Raw genomic sequence first — 12,792 nt, forward strand, 5'->3', positions numbered from 1 at the left:
TGTGTTGTATCACTAAGCTTTTGGTCTGCTGTGATGATGTCAAAACTCCATAGGTTAAACAAGATGATGAGAAAAGGGTGGAGCTTATGTAAATGAGACAGAACACAAAAGTTTGTGGGTTATTATGGCTGTATATTCAGAATACTGAGTGATGTAAGTGTTTGTTTTGCGTGTGAGTTACTTATGTCATTTATGAAATTCATGGCTTGCATTTATTTAGGGTTTGAATTTAGCGTTTCTATATATTATGAAGGTATAATTTACTAGAAGAAAGTAAGTTTTGATGTATACATGCATAAAACATACTCATCTCAGCAGCTAGTATCAAACTATATAGTTGTAACTGCTGTGTAAATGCATTTATGCCACCTTTCTTTGTTTGCAATATGTAATATGAATTACATCAGATTAATCACTGTTCTTTGAAAAACTTTCAAGTGTGCTAAAAAGTTAATGACTGATGTCTCAAAATATGGTGTAAACAACACCATTTAAGGCTCAGTCTTATAAAACATAGCTTTTACTTTGGTCTTATTTCAGACTTTGCCATCGCTGCACACTTGTGTGTTTTTTGATGTCTCAAAAGAGACTATAACAAAATTAACAAACCAAAAACAATCTTGGTGCCCTCCATCAGACCTGTGTTTGTCCAACCTTTCTTTCATATTCAAATATACAGTATTCTCAAAAGAATGCAATTGATAACATCTCAGCCCAGAAACAAGACAATTGTGTCCAATTCTATATTGTAGTCACAAAAATCTTTAAATTGAGCAATGATTTGACCCATGCTCTAAGTGCTTGCAGTTCATTGAATGTTCACAGCATCAAAGTCTATAACTGGAAACCAGTTTGACTTGTTGCTGTGCACACAATGCACATGCCAGCACAGCTGTAGCTGTAGGGCCAAATGCCTTCTTGCAAGTACGATATCAGACACTGTAATTTGCTCTGGCCCCCTTCCTGTTCGAAGGAGTGATGAGATACTTAGTAGACTGTCCTCACTCAATGGCTGGCTGTTTAAGTGGTGTCTGCAAAATATAGGGTTCATAGACAATTGGAAACATTTTTGGCGCAGACCTGACCTGTTGAAAAGAGATGGCATTCATCCCTCCTGGGATGGTGCTGCTCTTCTCTCTAGTAATATGGCAAATAATCTTAGAGATCAAACATGACAATCTGGGGCTCAGGTCAGGAAGCAGACAGACTGGCTAAACTGACCATCTGCTACAGTAGCTGTCTCACGTCACTGAGGTCAGAGATAAATCCCATCAGATAGAGAATCTTTCACCTAGATATCATCACATAGAGACTGTGTCTGTTCCCCGAGCTAGGAAATACAAAACACTCCCAAACCCATTTAAGGGTAAAAATTGTATTAATGTTCAATAAATAAAAAACAAATATAATGCAGATGAACAAATGAGAAAGCTCGGATTGCTGAATATTCAATCCCTTTCTTCAAAAGCGCTTATTGTTAATAATATGATTACAGACCATAATCTAGATGTGCTGTGCTTGACAGAAACTTGGGTAAAACCAGACAATTACATTACTATAAATGAGTCCACCCCGCAAGATTACTGCTATAAACACGAGGCTCATTTAAAAGGAAAAGGGGGAGGTATTGCTGTAATTTATAGCAATATCTTCAGTATTACTCAGAAGTCTATAGTTTCAAATATAATTCTTTTGCAGTGATGGTGCTTTCTGTAACGTTATCTAGCGTAAGTGATAAATCCCGTTGCCACCAGGGCACCATACAGATTTTATCAAAGAATTTGCTGATTAGCGTTAGTACTGACTGCAGATAAAGTCCTAATTGTTGGTGATTTTAATATCCATGTAGATATTGAAAAAGACGCATTGGGATTAGCATTTACAGACATTCTAAACTCTTTTGGATCTAGACTTTAGATCTAATATTGTCACATGGAATCAATGCTGATGCCGTTGAAATTCTGCAGCAGAGCGATGACATCTCAGATCATTATTTAATCTCATATATACTTAATTTAGCCAAGGTTTCAAAGCCAACTCTGTGTTATAAATATGGTAGAACTATCACTTCTGCCACTAAAGATTGTTTTATAAATAATCTTCCTGATCAGTTTCATCTCGTCAGCATCCCAGATAGCTTAGAAGAACTTGATGTTAACTTTAGACCCAGTTGCTCCATTGCGCTTAAAGAAGATTAAAGGAAATAGTCCAACACCGTGGTACAATGAGCACACTCTGGCCCTGAAGAGAGCAGGCAGAAAAATGAAGCGTAGCTGGAAGAAAACAAAATTATAATTTTTTCGCATTTCGTGGAGAGAGAGAGCACGATTGCATACAGAAAGGCCTTAAAAACTAGCCTGGCAAGCCAGACCTACATCAGGATGTTAGTTCTGGCAACTCTCCATAGACACGGCTCAATCCGAGGGGCGGGATAAACGGCTGTCTTTCAAATTCCCTCTGCACGCAACAGGACAGCGCTACAACCAACCAGAGCGTTTTCCCAACAGCGGAGCTAACGTTAGTTGATAGATTCAACTTTTGCCATATCTGGCCGGCAAAACTAGAACACATCTTCTTTTTTTAAGAAAAACTTAACTCCAAGTCCTCCAAAGCTGATTCGAAAGACTGTTCTCTTGCAGCAGCCATTCTTTGTTTTCAAGTAGCAGGGAACCGTCGCAACTCTGTCGTCATTATGTTAAGCCCGCCCCGCCTAATCTATACACGACGTGATTGGCTTGACCCAATTTAGGTTTTTGCAGCTCGAAAGTCAACGGAGAGTTGCTAGACTACTCTGGCTGCAAAATACATTTTGCTGCCGCTAGGGTGCGTCTAGATTTCTAGGCTACTTAAAAACTGCTAGATCTGCTTATTTTTCAACACTTTTAGAAGAAAACAAACACAACCCTAGGTAATTATTCGAAACAGTGACTAAATTAATGAAAAATAAAGCTCCAACACTGGATGTTTCCAAACAGCACAGCAGTAATGACTTTATGAACTTATTTACTTACAAGATTGATAATATTAGAGAGAAAATTATAACTATGCAACCGTCAACTACAGTATCGCATCAGACAGTGCATTGTAGTCTCCCTGAGGAAAATTTTTATTCATTCATTGCTATAAGAGATGAAGAATTGTCTAAACTCGTTAAATCATTTAAATCAACAACATGTATGTTAGACCCCTATTGAAAGAGATGCTTCCAGAGGTCAAAGATCCTCTTCTTAATATAATTAATTCATCAAGCTGGCTATTATTAAACCTCTTATTAAAAAAAACGCAACTTGATCTTAGAGAATTAGTCAATTACGAGCCGATCTCGAATCTACCTTTTCTGTCAAAATTAATAGAAAAGGCAGTATCCTCACAACTATGTTCCTTTTTTAGAAAGAAATATTATCTGCAAGGATTTCCAGTCAGGATTTAGACCATATCATAGTACTGAGACTGCTCTCATTAGAGTTACAAATGATTTGCTCTTATCATCCGATCGTGGTAGTGTTGTGTAATCTCTCTATTAGTGTTACTGGATCTTAGTGCTGCATTTGATACCATCGACCACAACATTCTTTTGAATAGACTCGAAAATGATGTTGGCATTAGTGGAATTGCACTAGCATGGTTCAAATCATACTTATCTCACCGTTATCAGTTTGTAGCAGTAAATGAAGAGATGTCATATCGATCAAAAGTTCAGTATGGAGTACCACAAGGCTCAGTACTAGGACCATTGCTGTTCACCCTGTACATGCTACCCTTGGGAGATATCATTAGGAAGCATGGAATTAGTTTTCACTGTTATGCTGATGATACTCAGCTCTATATTTCTTCGTGCTCCGACGAAATGCACCAATTCACAAAATTAACAGAATGCATAGCTGAAATAAAAAATTTAGATGACTAATTTCCTACTACTTAATACTGAAAAAAAAACAGAGTTTCTTATTATTGGGCAAAAAATCTCTGCACGTATTAACCCAGAATACTGTGTAACAATTGATGGCTGGTCTGTCAAGTCTTCGTTGTCGGTTAGGAACCTGGGTTGATACCAATCTTTCATTTGAAAGCCACGTTTCTAGCATCTGTAAAACCGCATTCTTCCATCTTAAAAATATATCTTAAATTACGACATATGCTTTCAATGAAAAATGTGGAACAGTTAGTTCTTGTTTTCATGACCTCAAGGCTAGATTATTGTAATGCTCTACTGGGTGGTTGCCCTGCACGCTTAATAAACAAAGTCCAGTTGGTCTCATTAGAACCAGAAAGTATGATCGTATTAGCCCAGTTCTGTCAACACTGCATTGGCTCCCTATCAAACATCGTAAAATTTAAAAATATTGCTGACTACTTACAAAGCACTATATGGTTTAGCTCTCCAGTACTTGAGCAAGCTCTAATCACATTATAGTCCTTCACGTATACTGCAATCTCAAAATTCTGGACAGTTGATAATACCTAGAATATCAAAATTAACTGCAGGCGGAAGATCATTCTCCTGTTTAGCACCTAAACTTTGGAACAATCTTCCTAACATTGCCCGGGAAGCAGAAACACTCTGTCAGTTTAAATCTCTTTTATCTGGCATTCATATAGAACATTATACATTTCTATTATTCAAATCAGTTAAATGATTATTAGGCTGCATAGATTCGGTCAGCTGGAACCGGGGACACTTCCTATAACACCGGATGTACTTGTTACATCATAAGAAGAAAGGCATCTACGCTAATGTTAGTCTTTCTGTTTATTCCGAGGTTTACTGAAGTCAGCCGGATCCGGGCCGGATCCAGATCAGATGGTGGACCTGCGCCTGGACTCATCCACAACGCATCCCTGAAGTACCAGCCTCATCAGCCCTGTGTAGGCCTCATCGACACGACAGCTGGTACTGATCCTCAACAAACTCGTCTCCATACCGGCGTGATGACTCCGACTTCTTGACTATCCGTCCAAAGCCATAGAATGATTTCAATTTTATCTCATTGATCTGCAACCCAGTGACAAGAGGAGGTACAAGTTTTAATTTTCCCTTGCAACAAAACAAGTGGCGCAAGTGTTATACTTCTCTGGGAGTGTCAGCTCACATGGGATCTGATCAGGGAAGTTATTTTACTGGACATGTGGAAATGATTCCTTGACTTATGGAGATCTGACCTGCCTGGAAAATCAAACATTCTGCTTGAAGGCGTCCGAGGACTTCTCAAAAGGTCAGTTAAACATCCTGGGGAGGACACAGACGTTTCCACAAAGTATAATGACACTTTCCACTCACACTTTTTGCTCATGCTGACCAACACAACAGACTTGGTGCAACAAGTCATTCTACAAACTGAATACCAACGCAACCAAGGGCAGGTGGAAGCAAGCCTGACCGAGATGATCACAGACATCATGTCCCGCTGATGCAGCATCCACTCAGCACAGTACGCCTACACCTAAAGACACTGTGTGTCACAGAGGTGCATTTTGCACTGCTTTCATCTTCCATGTTCAACCTGTCTTAATGCTGTTAGTTCAGGTGAGTACTTGACTCCTGCACCCATCGCCTAGCACTGCTAACAACAGGTGTCAGCCCTATGAAAATAACACCCAAAATGTATAAACACCGGAAATGTCCAAAAATGGCCCCAAGAGGCTAGAGGAGGCCTGTAAGACTTGATTTTCCTGCTAAGAAAAAAGCTGAGATCAAACCCCCAACAATAAAACAATAAAACGCACACCTGGAGAGAAGAACTCAAAGAAAGAGCACAGGACATCGCCTAGCCCAAACTTATCTTCTTGTTTATGCATCCCCCATCTCCCTACTCCCTTCCTTTCCCCCTGATTAAAGTCACTAAACGTTCACTGAGAATGTCTATGTATCAGATATGATGTATCTTGTGAATCCATTGTTTTTTCCTTTTCATGTTTGGTATCATTTTAAACGTCTCAGTGGAATTGGTAAAATGGTCTTAATTTCATTGCAGTCATTATTATGAGAAAGATAGAAAACTTAGGATAATTCTTTCCTCTCCCCCCAAAACAGGTGTAACCTGTTATTTCTGAATTGGCTTCTAATTGTTTACTTGTGTAATTGGCATGGTACATTTTTACCTGACAAATAAAATGTTTGATTTATTCTGGACTCTCTTGACATCATTATGACCACTAGATTATGAGGAGGCTGGTGCTACCGCGGATAGGTCAAACTAAAGGCGCATGTATGAATGGACCAGTAGGTACGTCCATCTGAAGACCTTTTGATTTCTGTCTATAACTGACTTGGCAAGTTGTATGGAAGTTATTAGCTAACCCTGCACACTCTGACCAAGATCAGACTGGAGAGTTTGTGACCGTGAAATCCACATTACCCGGGGCGTGTGACTCTGTGCGGCATTGGGTCCCTGTTACGTCCTATGTTATCATTTGTCTGGATTTGTCTAGGGTCGTGTGGAGAAAATATTGTTTATTCTGGGCAGTATGGCAAGCCATGGCAAAAAGCAGGATAACTTGTAGGCAATAGCCTACTTGAAATGAAACAAAAACAGAGTTTGTGTGTTGTTGAATCATATTTTTTCTAGTAGGCTACTTCTTAAAATATAGAGCTCATGACAAATAAAAGTTCCAAATGGACAAACATTAAATGCAAAAACCAGTGTGAATAACAATATCTTAAAATGAACTACACAGATACACAGATATGGCCTATTTATGAATGAAATTCATGCATTTATTTGTCATTTAAACTGATGCAAACATGGAAAGAGAGTAGAAAAGAGTTTTTATCCTGTCGTCCCCTTTAGTGGACAGCATTAAGTACGGCCTTCATTGCTCAGATAACGCAAGTCAATGTATTTTTTGGGAAAGTAAGTCTGACCAGTTAGAAAAGATATAAGTGAGTCAGACCAGTCTGAAGGTCTGAGCTGAGTTTGGTGAAGCATTAAAGTTCTAGGCGGAGTCAATTTCTCATAATAATAATAAATAATAATAATGTTTAAATATATGCTGGCTTTCTCAAGAAAGAAAACTCAGAGAAACATCGACCAATTCAGTATGTAATAAAATTGTATTAGTTTTATAATAAAACTAATAACATTTTAAATGTATGCCGTACTCTTCAACCGACATGATTTTAATTAATCCCAAACCTGGAAATTTTGTCAGTATTAATGTACGTTCGTTCACTGATTCTAGCTTCTCTCTTTTCTGTCTCTTTCTTTTCATGTGAACTGAGTAGGCTACACATGTATACATTCATAAATATAAACTTTATTTCTATTCAATTTTATTGCCTACATGTCACACACGCCTATACCTGCCCTTTGATGTAAATAAAAGACGAGAGTGGTAAATGTTACGGACATATTATCATGGTACAGTTCAGCCTATTGTTGATTTTTATTTCCACTTCCCTTTTATCCAAAGAGACGGAATTATTTGCACTGCATTTATCAATGGGAAATACATCATGCAAAAATAATCTGTCATAGCCTATAGGTGGCTCACATTATTGGGGTCGCTTGCAAGTCGCAGCAGCACGAATTACGTGACCAGCAACATATTTCTGCTTCAAATATTGTGCGTAGTTAACAGTGAGTGGTGGTTTCAGACATTATTTTTTTTTATTTTTGACCAGAGGTTTAGTTACCCTTTAAAGTGCATTTGTCAGTGCCGCACTCGTACTGACTCTGCCTGACAGAAAGAAAAGCTTGTGTAGCCTGCTGAAGGCGGAGCGTTTTGACCAATCAGATGAGAGGGGCGTTTCAGCGCCACCCACGTGTGCAAATGAAATATCGAACCTATAAACCGATTCGTAAACCACAAACGAAAAATCGAGCCAAAATCTCATTTTTCGTTTTTTAAACTAAACTAAAAAACGAATAAACGAGCTGGTTTTCATTTCTCGTTATTCCATTCCAAACAGGAAAAGAAATTATCAAAAAGTACACGGACCTTCCTTGGTTACGATTTGTATACAAGTTGTATATTTATATAAATAAGTATCTTGGGGTATTCTTTTCATCTCATTTCTCACTGTAATAAATTATCACTTTACCTAAATTAGACTGGTTTGTGTGAGATGTTTTCCAGTACACGTTCAGTGTTTTGATGTTGCACGCCTTATTCTCCCTAGACTTAGGCTAAAAGGTTTGTAATAGTCCCGAATTAACAGATATTTGAAAGTATTGGTTACCCAGAATAATCAAATATCTAAATTAATCTAACTAATCAATAAGCAATGTATATGATTCATTTATAATAAGAAGCACAATAAAAATTTGATAATCATTTGAAATTGGAGTCAGATTAAGGGTGGAGCTAAAGTAAAATTTAAACTAAATTCTAATAAATTAAGTGAACTTCACTGGAGCACTGAAAAGATATAAACACATTATACCTCATTGGATTCCACTGTTGGGCTAATGGGTGGCCCTTATAGTTTACTCATGCAAACACTTTAAATTTGTGTTTTTTATCTCAAGGTTACAATCGGTTGATATTTAATTTGAATTTTATATTCGTTTGAGCACCAAATTAGAGGTTATTTTAAGGGTGTTATTCTCACTACAGTCTGTGTGTTTCACTGATCTAAATTTGAAACCCTTGATTCATTACTCTGGAGTTCAACCTCACCATCTGCCTAGCGTCACAGATAGCACTCAAAGCCCCAAGCTCTCTAATTTACATGAGCAGAGAGATTTAGTCAACAAAAAACGTATACTATCTGTCCAATCAAAATGTCAGAGTATGGACGTGCACACGGCGTGCATATATGCGTGCACAGGGAGACTAACACAAGATGATGGTTTTCTGTGCATTTCCACCCATGCGAAATGAAGGGCACATCAGGGGCTTATTCACAGTCTGTGCTGATAGTTGATGATTAAGACTCAATCCAGACCTGTCACAGCTGAGAGGACACAAATTCTTCTTCTACCACTTTTCCCGATCTCAGGACTGATCAAGAATTACACTGTATATCTAATATAGGCATTTGGAAGGAGGGAGGAGGGGGTCCATTTTTTAATCCAATTGGACTACTTTCTTTTGTCCAACCATTGATATGTTTGAAGATAAATAGGGCAGTCACACTTTATTGGCAGGCTTGATTGATTCTGTAGCACATGGAGATCCCTGTGGACAAGTTTTCTTGTTTTTTGTTTGTGTTTCTGAATGTGGCGTTCGATTTCTTGATTTTAGGCAAGCTAACATCTGGCAGTGATCCAGAGAGAGACTGATGATAGTGATAATATCTCTGCTGGAGAGATGAGAGAAAGGAAATGAAAGCCAGTTCTGCAAGTATGATATCAGACTAGTGACTAAAATTGAATGGAATGACAAGATAGCATGATGTATTATAATTTGTTAAAGTATTGTACAAACAGTTCCCGGACGTTATGATCCACTCAAACATAAAGGCATAGAAACTCATTATAAAGAAATAAATAATAATAACATTGTTGTTAAACAGTTAAAAATAATATTATTGAAAAAAAATATTAAATTTTTTAAAATATTAAATATTAAAAATAATTATAATATTTTAATTCATAATAAAGAAAGAAATACTGTTTTTTAGTACAAAAAAAACAACAACAAAAAAACAGTAATCAAATATTTTCTAGTTTGCCTCTAACCATATTTTTTTAAACCAAAATGTCTACTTATTGCAGCCATTTTGCACATTGCAGTTTCTCCCATTCTATTTTCTACGTGTGATTGACTTTTCTCCAGTTCTAATGCACCTGCTGAAAATAAAAGGTAGGGAACTAGTGCAGAGTGTACAAACCCTTAGGCAAGGTGATTATAAATCATGAATGAAATCATCAGTCCATTTTTCTCTGGACATTTTATGGATTCACCACCATCCTTCATGAGGTCTCATGAAGCTCATTAATACATTACAGTCTCATAACTGATTCGGGGACATTTCTACATTCCCTGACATCACATCATTCTGGTCACCATGACCACTAGAATAGCTCATCCCTGTCTGTGGGCTATTTAGAGTGGGCTTTGATCTATTGGTTCTAGGATGTTAGAAGTTGGGACTAATTACCCATGGTGATGAGATGATTAACGTGGTCCTTTAATCTGCCCTTAAAGGCAATAATCATCAGTGTCCCGTGTCTTCTTACAATCTCTAGATATATGCTTCATCTCGAACCTCCACCTGTCTGATCTTGTTCATCGTCGGCCTCTGTAGAACATCAGAACAAGTTTGTTATAGCAATTACAGAATGTCAGTGCACTTCCACATACACCACAAAAGCTATAGTTTATGAAGTATACACCTGTACTTTAGCTTAAATGTGCAGTTTACAACAGAGGGAATATGGAATATATGCATGGGATGTAATGCACTCAACCTAACCTTCCATTTCCAGGATGATGAATGTATTGATATCTGATAATATCTTATTTAGAAATGATTTTAACATCTCTTTAAAAAATGATTGGATGTCAAGATATTTTTTTTTAACTTACATTTTAATTAAAATAGCAAAACAACCATATTTATGTCAAGGGTCAAGAATTGTGAGGACTCAGGGAGCTTTGAAGGGCTTTATTTAATTAAAAAAATAAACAAAACCTCCCTAATGGGGGAAAAGCACAGTCCAGGGCAGCAGGCAGCAGGCAGCGGGACTGGAGCAAGGCACGACAAACAGACAAGGCTTCCACATGTGGAACATAGATGACGATCTGGCACAGGACAGCGAACAACAGGATAATAAAAAGAGAAGAAAATCAGAAGGGTAACAAGAGAGAGCAGGTGAGGCTTAACATCAGGTAACAAGAGGGCGGGGCCAAGACTAGAGACTGAAAAAGAGCACATGGCACACAGAAACAAACAAAAATCATTTGGATCATTTGACCGCAAAACAAACATGACAGAAGCAAGTGTGCTCGCACAAACCCACAGGACAGAAGAGAACATGGCAGACATACACACCACAGAAAACAAGACACAAGACAGACAGAGGTGCACGGAGCATGGATGTCAGGACCCCAACACCGAAACCGAACCAAGACTAGACCGAAGTGTCAGGATCCAGACACCACGCCCCGAACATGCAAGACAGCCTAGAGAACGCTCACACAAACACATGAGTGTCAGGATTCGGTCACCAAACTAAGAACAAGGCCAATTTCAGTGACAGGACCCTGACAATTAATTTATGAGAAGTCCACTACCCGAATTAAGCATGCAACTTGGTGAGGTCATGTGACAACAATGTAGTATATTATTGTTTAAAATAATCATTTTAAAATGCATAATGTTTCTCATATTTTGTAGTGTTTTCAGTAAATACTGTGCAGTAGGCCTATGCTGTAAGCTATAATTTCAATCTGAACATAGACTTTGACATTCAATCTGTTTATGGCATAATATACTGAAATTCAATATCATAAATCACCCAGCTTAGCTATTTCAAGCACCAGAATTGAGATTCAAAGCTTGCTATCGTGCAATGGTGCAATACAGTGAAATTATAAAGTCTCTATTCTATTCTGTTCATTTCATTGACTTTATCATATTAGTATTTACTAGCATTATTCATTGACTCTCTTCAACCTATTTCTGTCTCAAATGTCAAAATACTTTTTTCTTAAAGAGGAATGTAGAACATCATATTTTGGTTTGCATCACCTTAAAGCAGTTCAGTATATTACAGTACAAGAGACAAAATCACACATTTTTCAACACAAATTACAAAAAAAAGTCAAGTATATTAGTTTGTCTGTAAGATGGAAAGCTTGTTACAGTTCGAAATCCAACAGTTTGTTGTTGATCTCTGATGGACACAAAAAGACACTTTGTACTGGAGCAGAACATCAAGCAGAACACCCGCTACACAAGTGGATCATTTGATGGCAGGATTAAGACACAATTTAGCAATTTAGCAGTTAACGTCAGTGTGCGGACTTCACACTTCTTTATTTAGGATTAAGACACAGCCACTATGCCCAAACACCTGCTTAAAAGAATAAGAAACCTTAATAAGAAAGAAAATGCACAAAGCATCATCAGCTTCTATATAAATAGTAAATATATAAACAGTACTTTGCAGATAGTCCTTTTTTTTTGCGTACAGTGTGAAAGTTACCATGCAGGTACATGTCAAGTACATGTCAAGTAAAGTCAAATTTATTTGTATAGCGCTTTTCACAATACACATTGTTTCAAAGCAAATCACGATGTTAATGTTTATAATATCTTCATGCCTTATGGTTGCAATTAGCAGATTAGAGCTGGGCGATATATATGAAGAGTTCAGATGCAAAAGCCTCTAAGTGCCATCTAAAATTTTCTTCTAGAATGATCATTTTTATCAAGCTCGTATATTTAAGTTCAGTAATTTCACTTAAATGACAATTCACAGGTCATTTTCTTTGCCATTTAAGTGAAATTACTGAACTTAAATATACAAGCTTAATAAAAATGATCATTTTAGAAGAAAATTTAAGATGGCACTTAGAGGCTTTTGCATCTGAACTCTTCATATATTCACATTTTGAAAGGATACAAGCAATCAAGCATTTCAGATATGCTAAATATTATATCGCCCTACATGAGTGTACTGTATGTATTTGGATAAAGTTAGACATACTTAAATATCCAACTTTATATAAAGTGCTAGGTGATAATATAGATACATTTTTCAGTTAGGATTTGCTATACAGAATATATTGCTTTGCGTGAATGTACTGTATGTCCAGCCTTTTCTCATCCCAAGGCGTCATATACTGACGCTTTTGACATTTCGTCTACATCAAACGCACATGGCACCCTTTATCGTCAAT

The sequence above is a fragment of the Scardinius erythrophthalmus genome (genome assembly GCF_964197995.2).
Source record: "Scardinius erythrophthalmus genome assembly, chromosome: 8".
Taxonomy (NCBI): Eukaryota; Metazoa; Chordata; class Actinopteri; order Cypriniformes; family Leuciscidae; genus Scardinius; species Scardinius erythrophthalmus.